This window comes from Uranotaenia lowii, chromosome 1, assembly GCF_029784155.1.
Source record: "Uranotaenia lowii strain MFRU-FL chromosome 1, ASM2978415v1, whole genome shotgun sequence".
Lineage (NCBI taxonomy): Eukaryota > Metazoa > Arthropoda > Insecta > Diptera > Culicidae > Uranotaenia > Uranotaenia lowii.
In genome coordinates this window covers 171,495,142-171,508,762 of record NC_073691.1, presented here as the reverse complement: position 1 = coordinate 171,508,762, position 13,621 = coordinate 171,495,142, and the positions used below count along the sequence as shown (strand labels likewise).

At 36.4% G+C, this 13,621-nt stretch overlaps 1 protein-coding gene and 1 long non-coding RNA gene across 2 annotated transcripts in view; one reads left to right on the top strand and one right to left on the bottom strand.

The window, feature by feature from the left end:
* Positions 1 to 13,621, top strand: part of LOC129738147 (optomotor-blind protein) — a 310,401-nt gene that overhangs the window by 207,518 nt on the left and 89,262 nt on the right. The window lies entirely within an intron of this gene.
* Positions 10,982 to 11,790, bottom strand: LOC129751250 (uncharacterized). Its single transcript, XR_008738662.1, has 2 exons — positions 11,456 to 11,790; positions 10,982 to 11,367 (listed from the first exon to the last, which is right to left on the bottom strand). It is a non-coding gene; the product is annotated as an uncharacterized LOC129751250 (long non-coding RNA).

The following is a 13,621-nucleotide window of genomic DNA, read 5'->3' as shown; positions in this document are numbered from 1 at the left end:
ATCGCTGGTTGGCAAGGTTGCCAATCACCAGCGCGATAACTTCGGACTTCAACTGCATTGACAATATATTCCACCGATGTTCGTCTTTCCGAGACATACAATTAGTCTGTTCAATGAAACCTAGTCGAAACGGGTCGACACTTTCAAAAAATCGATTTTTTTATTTTTTTATTTTCTTATTGTAAAACATTTCAAGAATGTTGTGTCAAATTTTCAAGTCAATTGAAGCAAAACTGAAGAAATTATAGGCCTTTATCTCCTCCTATCTAATACTGCAAGAAAGCAAGAGCAGAAACTTCAAACGCGTTTTTCTCGAAAGCACATTTTTAAAGTCCGTGGACATCGTCATTTGAAAACTACTTATCCGATTCTTTTCAAATTTGGAGCATATTTTCTACATATAAAATACCAGACCCCAACGTTTTTCTTTTTTTGTTTTTTTACTTTCGGGAGATTTTACAGATAAAAAATGGCGGATTTGTTCGTGAAAAATCGTAGTTTTTACTTCAAACAGCCACAAAAATTCCATAAAAATTTTTTTAAGTTAAATAAAAACGTTGGGGTCCAGAAAAACATCTATTAAAAATATTTTGCTCTGATTTTTTAACTTCAGATGATTCTGTGCTGAGATACAGTGTCCACCGCAAATCCTGTTTTTTAAAAGGTATCCTCGAAAGTGCTCCGTCACCGGATCATTTTTCAATATTTTTCTTCGAAAAAATTACTAAATGTTCTTTTAACAATGCTCTTTATAATGCAAAAAAATTGAAAACATTTGTTTGAACGATAGTTCTAGAAAAAAATCGTGAAAATGATGTTTTTTTTACCCGTTAGACCCTACCCCCCCCCCCCCCCCCCCCCTTAACAGGCTTTCTCATTGCATTCGTAATTAGAATACTGCGTTTGGTTCGATTCTCACTTTTTTTTATATTATAATAGGATTAAAATCCCGAAAAATGTTTTTCTTTTTTCCCTTGCATGTAGTGATCATGCATCATTTTGTTTGGGAGCTCGCTTGCTTTTCCAATCATATTACAGTATACACATTTTTGGCATAGAGTTAGCGCCGAGTGGCATTGAAATTTTGCAACATCTTCTTTGGGTGTAGGAGTAGCTCAACCAAAAGGCTGGATGGATTGAACATTTCTCGAAATTCGTCATTTCTAGATTCTGTAGAATTTAGACGAATATTGGAGTCTTAAGACTTTGCGTTTGATGATGCGTTTTCAAGTATCCTGAGCTTAAAAATACATTTAGAAGCGTTTTTACGGTATTCTGAACTGAAATTAGGATCAAAACTTTAGAAGTGTTTTTTTCGGGATTCTGAGGTAAGTTTGGGATAAAAACTTTAAAATGCATTTGGAAGCGTTTCTACGGTATTCTGAGCTTATTTTGGGAGCAAAACTTTAAAATGTATTTTCTGGCCTTTAGAGCGTTTTTTGGGTATTCTAGCTTAATTTGGGGATCAAAACTTTGTAGTGCATATTCTGACATGCATTTCTGACCTTTGGAAGCGTATTTTTTCGGGATTCTGAGCATAATTTGGGATCAAAACTTTATAATTCATTTTCTGGCCTTTAGAAGCGTTTTTTTTCGGGATTCTAAGCTTAGTTTGGGATCAAAACTTTACAATGCATTCTTAGCTTTATTTGGGGTTTATTATTCTAAAATGCGTTTCATGGCCTTGAAAGCTTTTTTTAAAGTATTCTCAGCTTAAGTTGGGATCAAAACTTTGAAATGGATTTTCTGGCCATTAGAAGCGTTTGTTCAGTATTCTGAGCTTCATTTGGAATCAAACTATAACATGCATTTATTGGCCTTTAGAAGCGTTTTTTGGTGATTCTGAGCTTAATTTGGAATCAAAACTTTAAAATACATTTTCTAGCCTTTTGAAGCGTTTTTTCGGTATTTTGAGCTCAATTTAGGGATCAAAACTATAAAATGCATTTTATGGCCTTTAGAAGCGTGTTTTGGGATTCTGATCTTAATTCGGGGATCAAAACTTTAAAATTTATTTTCTCGCCTTCTGAAGCGTTTTTTCGGTATTCTGAGGTTAATTTGGGGATGAAAACTTTAAAATGTATTTTCTGGCCATTAGAAGCATTTTTTCGGGCTTCTGAGCTTGGTTCGGTTAGAAGCATTTTTTCGGTATTTTGAGCTTAATTTAGAGATCAAAATTATAAAATGCATTTTCTGGCTTTTAGAAGCATTTCTAAGCATTCTTAGCTTAGTTTGGAATCAGAACTTAAAAAGGAATTTTCTAGCCTTTAGAGGTGTTTTCCGGTATTTTTAGCTCAATTTGGGGATCAAAACTATAAAATGAATTTTCTGGCTTTTAGAAGCGTTTTAAAGTATTGTGCGCTTAATTTGGGATCAAAACTATAAAGTGCATTTTCTGGCGTATAGAAACGTGTTAAAGTACTGAGCATAATTTGGGATCAAAACTTTAGAATGCATTTTCTGGCCTTGAGAGGCGTTTTTTCGGGATTCTGGGCTTGATTTGAGGATCAAAACTTTAACATGCATTTTCTGGCCTTTAGAATCGTTTTTGCGGGATTCTGAGCTTAATTTGAGGATCAAAACTTTAAAATTCATTTCCTGGCCTTCTGAAGCGTTTTTTTCGGTATTCTGAGGATGATTTGGAGATCAAAACGTTATAATTCATTTATCTAGGGAGGAAAGCCTCCTGTGGAGTCAAAATCCCTTAAAAAAATCATTTCTGGCATTTAAAAGCGGTCTTTATTATTCTTAGATTAATTTGAGATCAAAACTAAAAAATGCATTTTCTTAATTGGGCCTTATATGAATCATAACTTCAAAATGAATTTTCTGGCCTTTGGCAGCGTTTTTTCCGTATTCTGAGCTTAATTTGGGGATCAAAACTTTGTAGTGCATTTTCTGGCTTTTAGAAGCATTTTTTTAAATTCTGAGCTTAATTTGGGATCAACACTTTAAAATGCTTTTTCTATCCTTTAGAAGCATTTTTTTAAAGTATTCTGAGGTTAATTTGGGATCAAAACTTTAAAATGCATTTTCTGGCCTTTAGAAGCGTTTTTTCGGTATTTTGAGCTTAATTTAAGGATCAAAACTATAAAATGCATTTTCTGGCGTTTAGAAGCGTTTTTTTCGAGATTCTGAGCTTAATTTGGGGATCAAAACTTTAACATGCATTTTATGGCCTTTAGAAGCGTTTTTCGGGATTCTGAGCTTAATTTTGGGGATAAAATTCATTTCCTGGCCTTCTGAAGCGTTTTTTCGGTATTCTGAGCTAAATTTTCTGGTTTTTAGAAGCGTTTCTTAAAAATTCTGAGCTAAATTTGGGGATCGATACTTTAACATACGGGCTTGTGATATAGCTCAGTTGGCAAGTTTGTTGTCTCCTGAGACGATGTCCGCGAGTTCGAGCCCAAGAGTAAACATCGAACACAGTTGTACCGGATAAGTTTTTCAATAACGATCCGCCAACTGTAACGTTGATAAAGTCGCGAATGCCATAAAGATGGTAAAACGACTATAATTGAAACAAAAAAAAAATACTTCAACATGCATTTTCTGGCCTTTAGAAGCGTTTTTCGGGATTCTGAGACTTATTTGGGGAACAGAATTTTGAAATTCATATCCTGGCTATCTGAACCGTTTCTTCGGTATTCTGAGCTTAATTTGGGATCAAAACCTTAAAATGCATTTTCTGGCCTTCAAAAGCGTTTTTCGGGATTCTGAGCTTAATTCGGGATCATAACTTTAAAATGCATTTTCTGGCCTTCAGAAGCGTTTTTAAGTATTCTTAGCTTAATTTGGGGCTCAAAAGTTTAAAATGCATTATTTGGCTATTAGAAGCGTGTTTTCGAGATTCTAAGCTTAATTTAAGCTTTAAAATCCACTCCTTGGCCTTTAGAAGCGTTTTTTTCGGTATTCTGATCTTAGAATTCTTCAAGTTTACCGAGGAATAAAGTTCAAGAGAAATTTTAATTTTGGAGTTATAACTAAAACACCTTTAGTGTTTCATGAAAACCTTAAATGTTGATTTCGAATGTAAGGCTCTTAGACCTTAGACAAAAAAAGGTTTGAGGGCTCCAAAGCATTTTTTTTGCAAAAATGCGAAAATTTTCTTGCATTTCTCAAAAAGTTGGTGTTTCTTTTAAAACAAAAATGTTAAAAGATGTCTCGTTGATGAGAAAGATTTCCTCGTTCATATTTATTTCAATTCCATGTTTTAGATCAAGTGTCAAATATTGACGATAAATCGCCTTTCAAAAATCCCCAAGTCGTGTCACAACCAAGGTTGCCGAAATCGCAGAAGAATCAGTAATTCCACAGAATTTTGAGCAAATTTTCATCACAGAATCTGTGTCACAGAACACAGAATTTTGGGAATATTACAAGATTTCACAGATTTTTTAACTTTGTACGTATTTCTAAAATTTTGATTTTTAATATCAATAGATCTTTCGGATTTCTTATTTAAGATTGGAAAACTATGATAAGATTAGTAAGGTTCATTGATTTTACTCAAGTAAAATGTAGAAAAGACCCAATTTTTTATGACCTCCCAATGGAACATGAGGAAATATCATCAAGGAAAACCATCACAGAATTTTTGGGTGAAATCAAAGAAAGTCATTTTTTTTTCGCCAAAACACAAATTTTTTTTCGGCAACCATGATCACAACTGTTACACTTCTAATTCCATTTTTTTTAACGTGGTGCCAACGTTAATGATGACGTCAAAAGCAGGAGCACATAAACGACAGAGATGAGAGAGGGTGCAACACTGTGTTCCGCCTATCAGCGAATTATTCGACCGACACTAGTTGATCCCACATGTGACTAATTTTACTACTGCAGCTTGACATTTACTTAAATTCTCTATGATCAACCAGACGATCGTGATTGTTTAGTTTCGAGCCCGGTAGGGTGGTCAATGTTCTAATTGTCGAATTACGTAAATTAAACAGTTGGAACGATATGTTGAGTAAATTTAGGTGGGAAGCCGTTGTTTACATTAGTTTTTTTAGAAAGTTATTTCAGTCTCAAACTTTTTTTTTATTTATTCACCCTAACCCTTGCACAAGAACATTGTTACGCTACCTTGAGAGGGCCCACGTTGCTTGCTTTGAGACAGTTCAATAGTGAACACTTGAGAATAAGAGCTAAGCCACACATGTTAAATTAAAAGTGGAAGGCACTTTGGCCGCTCAAAGGTGGCGTCGGGTTGTTTCTCCTAGACGGTCCATTTAGAGCGGAATTTTCCGCAGTTTTACTGCCCCAGATTTGAGATGAAAATGGGTTTGCATCGTACAATGGAAAAATACTGATGCTAAAAGGGTAGATGCTCACCAATTGCTTCTTGACGTGAAGATAAATTAATAAAGTCAACGACTCAATAACATCTGTCACAGCTCGCATAATTTGTTCAATCTTCGGAGTCTACTCTCCGGAACGAGCATAAACATCACAATCTGTTGTTAGATTGTCGCTCTATTTAGTTGATCGTCTGGAACTTTTTTTTCCTCTCTCCACGACCAATTCAAAGGTCAAACCCTGATTGGTGCAGATTCCGGTCCCAAAACGTGAGCTCTCGCACGTATTAGCTTAGCGAGCAGAGCCGAGACATGACCCTCTCCGATGTGCGTCAGTCACAAATCAATTAAAGCAATTGCGAGCAATTGGGCTGAACCGAGAGCGCGTTGGCTTTCCTTCGTTAGCAGAAACCCCCTGAAGTCCTATTGTTGACTTTGGAAAGCCTATCAAAGAGAAATCACTATGCTCATATTATGAATTGATGGTGCCAGGTCATCTAACATAAAGATTTGAGAATTTAAAAAAAAAGCTTAACAGCTACTACAAGAGACGAAGATTTACAACTCAAAATTCAACTGCAACCTGAAGATCAGAAAAGGTACTGAGTTATCCAAAAAATAATATATATCTGATTCAACTATTCCGAAAACTATAAATACACTTTCTATCTTAATTAAAAGAAACTATGATTTTTTAAACATTTTATTCTCAAACATACTGCAAAATAGAGTAACAGTGGAATTTATAATTCATTTGGCATTAGTTTTTTTAAAGTAAGCGAGTTTTCTTACTTTTCTTTTAACCCTATACTCATTAGCTTCTGCACAATGCTTTCTTCGACCATTTTTACCACTTCATATCGATCTGTTTTGGAGTTTTCAATACTGTCAGCTAGTTTCATGTATTTCCTCAAATTTGCCTTCGTCAAAGCCCAAAAAGTTTCAATTGGACGAATCTCTGGACAATTTGGGGGGTTCATGTCTTTCGGTAAATTTTGTTGACTTCATAACACTTTAATGCATCCTTAGAGTAGTGGCACGAAGCGAGATCAGGGCAAAAGGTTGTAGGATTGTTATGCTATTTGATTAAGGGTAGCAACTCTTTTTGTAAACATTCTTGTACGTAAATTATGTCATTCATTGTATCCGTGGTTATGAATTGGCGAAACATTTTACGGCATTCACATATGGCTTGCTATACCATAACCTTCTTTCAATTTTTTTTTTCTGTGGAAATGGCTTTTACTGATGCAGGAACATCCTTTTGCTTCGATGAACTCTAAAATTGTAATCCACGTAGAGTTTTATAGTCGAGTTTTATGTAGGTTTCATCATCCAGGATAACACAACCCGATTTCTTGGTCAGAAGTTTGTCGTATAGTATCCGAGCCCTCGATTTCACGGATTCAGCCTGTTTGGCTGCTTCTGCTTCCGATGGGTCTGAAGTCCAATTCTCGCTTTGGCATGCATAACGTTAGTCGATGAGGTACCTAGTTTCTTAGCCACATCCCGTACTGATGCCGAAGGATGCCGTTTGTAGTAATCCTCGATTTTCTTGTTCATTGTAGGGTCAGCAGGGCCAGGTTTCCTACCGCGTCTCGGGGAATCTGCGAAAGTACACTTTTCTCGATACTTTGTCAACGCGGTTTGAACTTTGTCCTTTGCTAATTTCCTTATTGAAAGGTTACTCACAGTGCCCTGTTAGTGCACAACCCGTTTTCTTGGTCGGGAGTAGGACCACGCATTTTCATATTCCTTTGCTTAAAACCACGGTGTACAATATAATAAGGTGATATCTTCCCGATAATGTCGTCATTACTATCCATCTAGTGATTCTCGGTGTATGCAGCATTATCTATGAGCGCAAAACTTTTGGCCTGACACGCTATTCGTAGATAGTAATGACGTCACTTGTTTACATTCAAACGAGTTGTTTACTCGTGTTAATAGCCTACCTTGTTTATTTATACCGTGGCTAAACACGACAAAAAAACGAGCACTTCAATTTTATGTAAACAACAGTACGCGGCCAAATTTTGGAACATCACACGGTTTATGAAACGACGGTTATTTTTAAGTAAATTTTAAACAAGCGAAACCGTATATAGAATGTAAAGTCTTTTTCACATAGAATCTGGTCGGATAAAATAGATCATTTCGCTGCAGAGAAATAACGTACAACAAAAGTAAAAATGTCATTTTGTAGGGTTTGTATTGATTGCACTTTAAGGAAAAAGATACATAAAAATCATTCGTCAGCTTTTCGGATGATTTTTTTTAACTTTTATTGTGATACCACCCATCATTTTCTGCACAGTACTGCTGGTAACCTCATTCGCCATCTTGTTCACCACTTTTCCATTTGAGCGTTTTTTCATGGTTCTGCCACATTTCTTTAGTTTGCCCTTAACTATTGCTCAATATTTTTCGATGAGACGAAAATCCGGACAGTTTGGTGGATTGATACTTTTTTTTTAACAAAATCGATCTTGTTTTCCTTATATCACTTAACGCCATCCCGGCTGTAGTTGCAGCTTGCCAGGTCCGGCCAGAACTTCGCCGGATCTTTGTGGAACCGAATGAATGGCAAAACCCTCTCTGGAGACATTCATCATTGTAAACGTTTCCATTCATTGTGTCCCCAATGATGAAAATCCTAGTTTTCTTCCCACACCTACAGATCCCTTGCCAAATCATCAACTTACGAGCAAATTTATCTGCGAAAACAAACTTGAATCTACCCTCAAAATTCCCTTTACGCTTCGCAAGGTAAAATTTGTTAACGGGTGTTTGTCCAAAATCCATTTCGATTCGTCGTCCATCAAAATGCACCCGTTGTACTTGGTCAACACTTTCCCGTATGACTTCCTTGCCCTGGTTTTGGTTTTTTTTTCAGCGTCCTGTTGGGGTGTTTGCTTGCATGATACGACCACAAGCCTTCTCGCAAACAAATTCGTCGAACTGTAGTGGTTCGTCTTGAACTTTTTCACCAAATCACGCAAGGAGATTCCAGGATTATTGTGAACTGATCGAATTACCTTTGCTCGCAGCTTCCGGTCATATGTTCCACTTTTACGCCTGGTTTGTTTTGCTCGACCCACCGTAAGGGTCTCCCGGTAACGTTGCAGCACCGAATTTACAGTCGATTTCGGATATTTCAGGAATTTCGCGATCTTTACCCCTGACCACGTCGGTTTCTCTACGTAAGTGTGCAGAATTTTCTCTCGTCTTTCGTGTTCCATCGTCGATAACTTTTGACTGACTGCATCAATCTTGATGAAATTTTCACCACTAAGTAAACAAACCATCCGAATCAAAACACTGTCAATAGATTCGCGATGTGACAACTAGGGGCGCTGCAGTAAATGAAAAGATGCGACCAGATTTTATGTGAAACAGACTTTACATAAGCATGCGGCATTGTTCAGAATCATTAGCTGACGTCTTTCTTAAATTTGCAAATCAAATTACTTTTCAGACAACCCCAGGCAACTCAAAGGACTGCATCGAGTTCTAAGTTGGCCGTGATCAGCCCAGCAAACATTTTTGTAGCTGGATATATTCTTTTTTTCGATTATATTTAGTCCTTTAAACATCTTTATGTCATTCGCGACTTATATCAACGATGTAGTTGGCGGACAGTCATTGGAAAACTTATCCGGTACAACTGTGATCGATGTTTACTCATGGACTCGAACTCACGGACATCGGCCCAGGAAGCAACTGACTTGCCAATTAAGCTATATTACAAGCCCAGCTATGTTCTTATGCTGTTTTGATATATGTTCCATATACATTATAAAATTATCGAAAAAAATTTGGAAAAAGAGCATTTACTTGCCAAAGTGGAAGCAATATACATATGTACATACATAAATTTCACTTCTTTCTAAAGGGACGAAAACTACACCAATTGTGCGTTATCCGACACCTTATTCGATTTTATCGGAAGAATGCAAGAGAGCGTAAGATTTTGCTCTCATAGTCTTCAAATCGTTGGCAGCGACGATATTTTCCAGTTCTCTCAGTGGTCAATATCACTCAATTCCCATCTGAGTTTTAGCCATCTGGTTGCACTGCTGATTGCAGAGAGAACATGACGATAATTTTCTCACTTGATGCCCGCGCGGGAGCAAAATCATTTCAAAATTTACAAACATGGCTAACTATCTCTGATATCCGATTTAAACTGACTTCAGACGACATTTTTTACGATCTTTTCTCTATGCAGTTGGAATTACGATTCGCAACATCATTATGTAAACTACTTAGATTATCATTTCTGATACGATTTCATATTTGCTGGGGGTTTATTGGAGAGGATTCTCCGTTTTCAAATTTTCCCAAGTATGGGAAGCTACAAATGCTTAGCAGTATTAAAGTCAGTGGGACAGCACTTAGTACAAACCAAAGTATTATTAGAGTAGTTTTATTTTTGATTTTCATTTTGAAAAGGAACGGATAAAAGAGCTTTTAAGGTAAACGAACTCGGGAATATCCAAGCTGCAGGCTTTCCATTTAAACGTAGATACTCCAACAAACTCGTGGAATCTTTTCAAGTGATCACTCGTCATCACTTATTTAGATATTCAAATCTTTTTCACACTGGTCTTTCCTTGTAACGGATTTTTACTTATTTTCCGAGATAGCAAATTTAAATGATAATTTCTGCTCTAGGAGTAAAAAGTACATAGATGATTCTTGATGTCGAAAAAAGTTGAATTAAGATTACGTTGAGCGGAGTCTTTCAAGTACTAAAACTTCCAAAACTGAAAGTATTTTCAAAGTATTTCTAGAATCGGTGAATTACTTCATCGAATTGTGATTTATCGGTCACTTCCGTTTTTTTTTTTTAATTGCATACAATTGCCTCTGGGTGGGTGCCCATCTGCCGTCACTATCGGAGCACGAGCGCGACGACTGATAGGTATCCGCAATACAAATCTTTCGCCATATCTCCGGGTGAAGCTGCTGAGCTAGCAAACAAAACGAAAAATCACAATGAACGCGTGGGTGATGAGTTTCATGTGCGCCTTTTGTACTTTCAACGTGTGTAGTTTTTTTTTCTTTACTGCTATCGTCTGCTAGAGTGTCTGGTAACATAGTATGTAAACAAGCTATTTAAAACAAACGCCAAGAAAAACGATGATTGCACTCTTCTATGAAGGATTTTTATTTCCGAAGTCCATCATGGACATTTTTAGAACGAATTAAAAAGTGAAAACTGAGGTGAATAAAAAATATTTAAAAAATCTGAATCAAAGCAATAGAAAGATTTAAAGGGAACCACGGTATTTGAATTAAAAAATGTAAATATAACACGCAGAAAAATATATTTTAAAAATAATAAGATTTCGGCCAAAAATAATAAAAATTTTGGTTGGGAAAAAGCACAAATATATTTTTGATAACACTGACAAAAAATATCGATTCGATTTAAATTTATCGTTTCATTGAAACTAAAATACACCTTTTTTAAAAATGAATCGAAGTTTCTGTCAAAACAATAAAACGAAATTGAGCTGAGAACTACAAAATTTTTTTGTATTGGAAAAATAAATCATTGATGGGCTCAAAATAATTAAACTTTGTGCTGAAAATGTTTTTTTTTTATTTCAAATTTAATAACCATGATTTGAATAATTTGAATTTTCGGATCTAAGAGTTTAATCAAGAAAACATTAAATTATATTCTTTATTCACATATTTCTTCTACAAACACCAATGTCAATTGAAATTACCTACCATTCCGGCTGGCATTGGGGACGACCATTCCGTTGGTAAGGATAAAAATGCGTATGTCTGGTTTGCTTCCCAAATGCAGGTTAAAGGGCCCGTCTCGCTTCCTTAATTTCCCTCAGCTTCCGGATACTGGTAGTACACCGCCATCTCCGACTGCTACATATCAGTTTTCCATAACCGTGAGTAGGCACGATGGCAAGCTTCGACTTTACCGGAATGATGTTCTACCGGACCTGGATGGTCTTTCTTGGTTCTATTTCGGATGGGTGGCACCAGTACCATGTCCATGGTTATCGATTCCGCCTGTTCTGATAACACCTAAGCACTGAAAGGAGAGCAGAAATAACACCGGTTTAAAAAAAATTACACGATGTTTATCAGCTGGAAAATGTATTTTTCTGGGACTTACACACCTTCTTGGAAAAGCAAAATGCCGGAGCCACGAAACGAGAGTACTTTGCTTGCTAAAAAAAGAACGACAGACAGTTCTGTGTTCTGATGCTAAAAATTTTAATCACTTTTTTTTTCTTTTTTCGACTTATCGTTTTTCAACAACACGATTATCGAATAGACCCAATATTAGTTTCTAACTAAACCAAATTTTAATTGCATACAGTAAAATATGAGTGTATAAAAATAACAAAATTTCTCTTTTATCCGTAATCGAATTTTTTGTGAAAGCCATTCAATTATCCGCTTTTAAAATACAAAATAAAATAACAAAACGTTTTGTAGAAACCAACCCCCTTTCTTTTTCTGCGTGAAGGTTTTTTCTCGAATGCAACGTTCGAAATTTCAGTGTCCTTTTCAAAGCTTCAGTAGAAACAAATTGCTTTTCGTTTCATTCTACAGTCAATCGTATGCAAATATCCAAAAATTGGTATGGAAAAGTTTCGAAACCTGTGCGGTCATTGTTCTTCTTTGTGCAACTTGTTACAGTAACTGGAATGAAAAAAAAAACCAACGAAGTTGTAACGGCTCAAGTTTATCTAACTCGTTTCTACGGGAATACTTTAAATATAACGCAACATAATTTTTTTTCCTGCCAATAGAAACAGCTAAAGAAAGTGCTAATTCTAACCATACAATTTAGGTAATGGAAATGCTCCTTCTCTAATGATCGTTTTGAGAAGATAAGTTCGGCTTCATTCTGCTGGCTATGGGAACGTGGTAGAATCTATGAATAATTTATTCGAACCCGTATTACCTACCAACATAGAAGGGCCAATCCTATTTAAAGTCATCCTGTATTGATAGTAAATTGCCCGTGTTTTTATTACCGGCTAACGGCTTGGTTCATAAATGCACATTGCCCGCTTATCGAGTTTCAGTTTAAATTCGAATCATTTAACGTGGGCTGTTTCTATTGAATGACTGATGAAATGCAGGAACTTTGTCATTAAGAAAGGCCAATGAAAGCGAGTCCCAGCAACGTTACCGTTAATGCGGGGGAGGGTGTGATTTACAATTTATATCTTAACCAGTATCTGGACTCAGCTACAGGATTCTAGAACCCATCGACAAGTTCGACATTTCCAATTCAAAAATGAAGGTCAACAGGTCGGGTCTTGCACAAGTTAGAATCGAACTAAAAGCGCACTGTACAGGTCGGCGGCACCAGTCCTCAAAACTTGAGGAGAGTAATGTTCCGTTTCACGGCCACTCGAAGATTGACTACTCGCGAGAGGAAGTAGGCATTAACACGTTTATCCGACAGGTGAACAAATCTGTCAAGGTATCAACAACCAGAACAACAACAATGGGAATGGATGATGTGATCTCATTAGCCTGACGTAAGCAGAAACGATTTATCAATTGCTGCCGCGTCGTGTCGTCCTTCTAACTTAATGCGACCGTCCTTTTAATAGGAAAGATAGATCTTTATATTAAAAACCTCATTTAAAATGACGCTGACTTGGGTACTTGGGTTCTAGATACTAGTGTTAGCCTTTCTTAAAATCAAACCAATCATCTGAATTGCCATTTCAGCGACAATATTGATTGAACAATATGGGGCATATGACAGCGATTAAAGTTTGATCAAAATATGATTTGTATTTTTTTAAATCATGATGTTTTTAAAATTTATTACACAAAAATTTGGGTTACTGTCATATATAACACATTTTTGTTCGGGGCTTGCTGTCTGTTCTCTGTGATCGAAGTTAAAAATAGGAAGTCATCCAAAATTCGCTTAAAACATTCATTATCGCTGAAATCGTGTCTTTTTTACAGTGTTTCGATAGATTACAAGTAAATCTAACATTCTGCTTCGAAAGTTTGAAAGAATAGTGTTAGTGAATATTGTTTCAATAGCCATCGTTCCTGTCGAGGCCGACTGAATCCCCCGGATCTTTAGTGCGTATTTTTTCCTCAAACCCATATAGAACCAACGTTCTTGAAATTCCGTTATAAACTGACTTGCTTGTCTACTCAACAGTGTTGTCAGATCTACGGATTTCTCCGTAGATCTACGGATTTGAAGCATTTCTACGGAGCCACCGATCGATGCTCAAGATCTATGGACTTTCAGCTTTTCCTACGGATTATCGAAAAAAATAACGAGAATCTGCGGATAA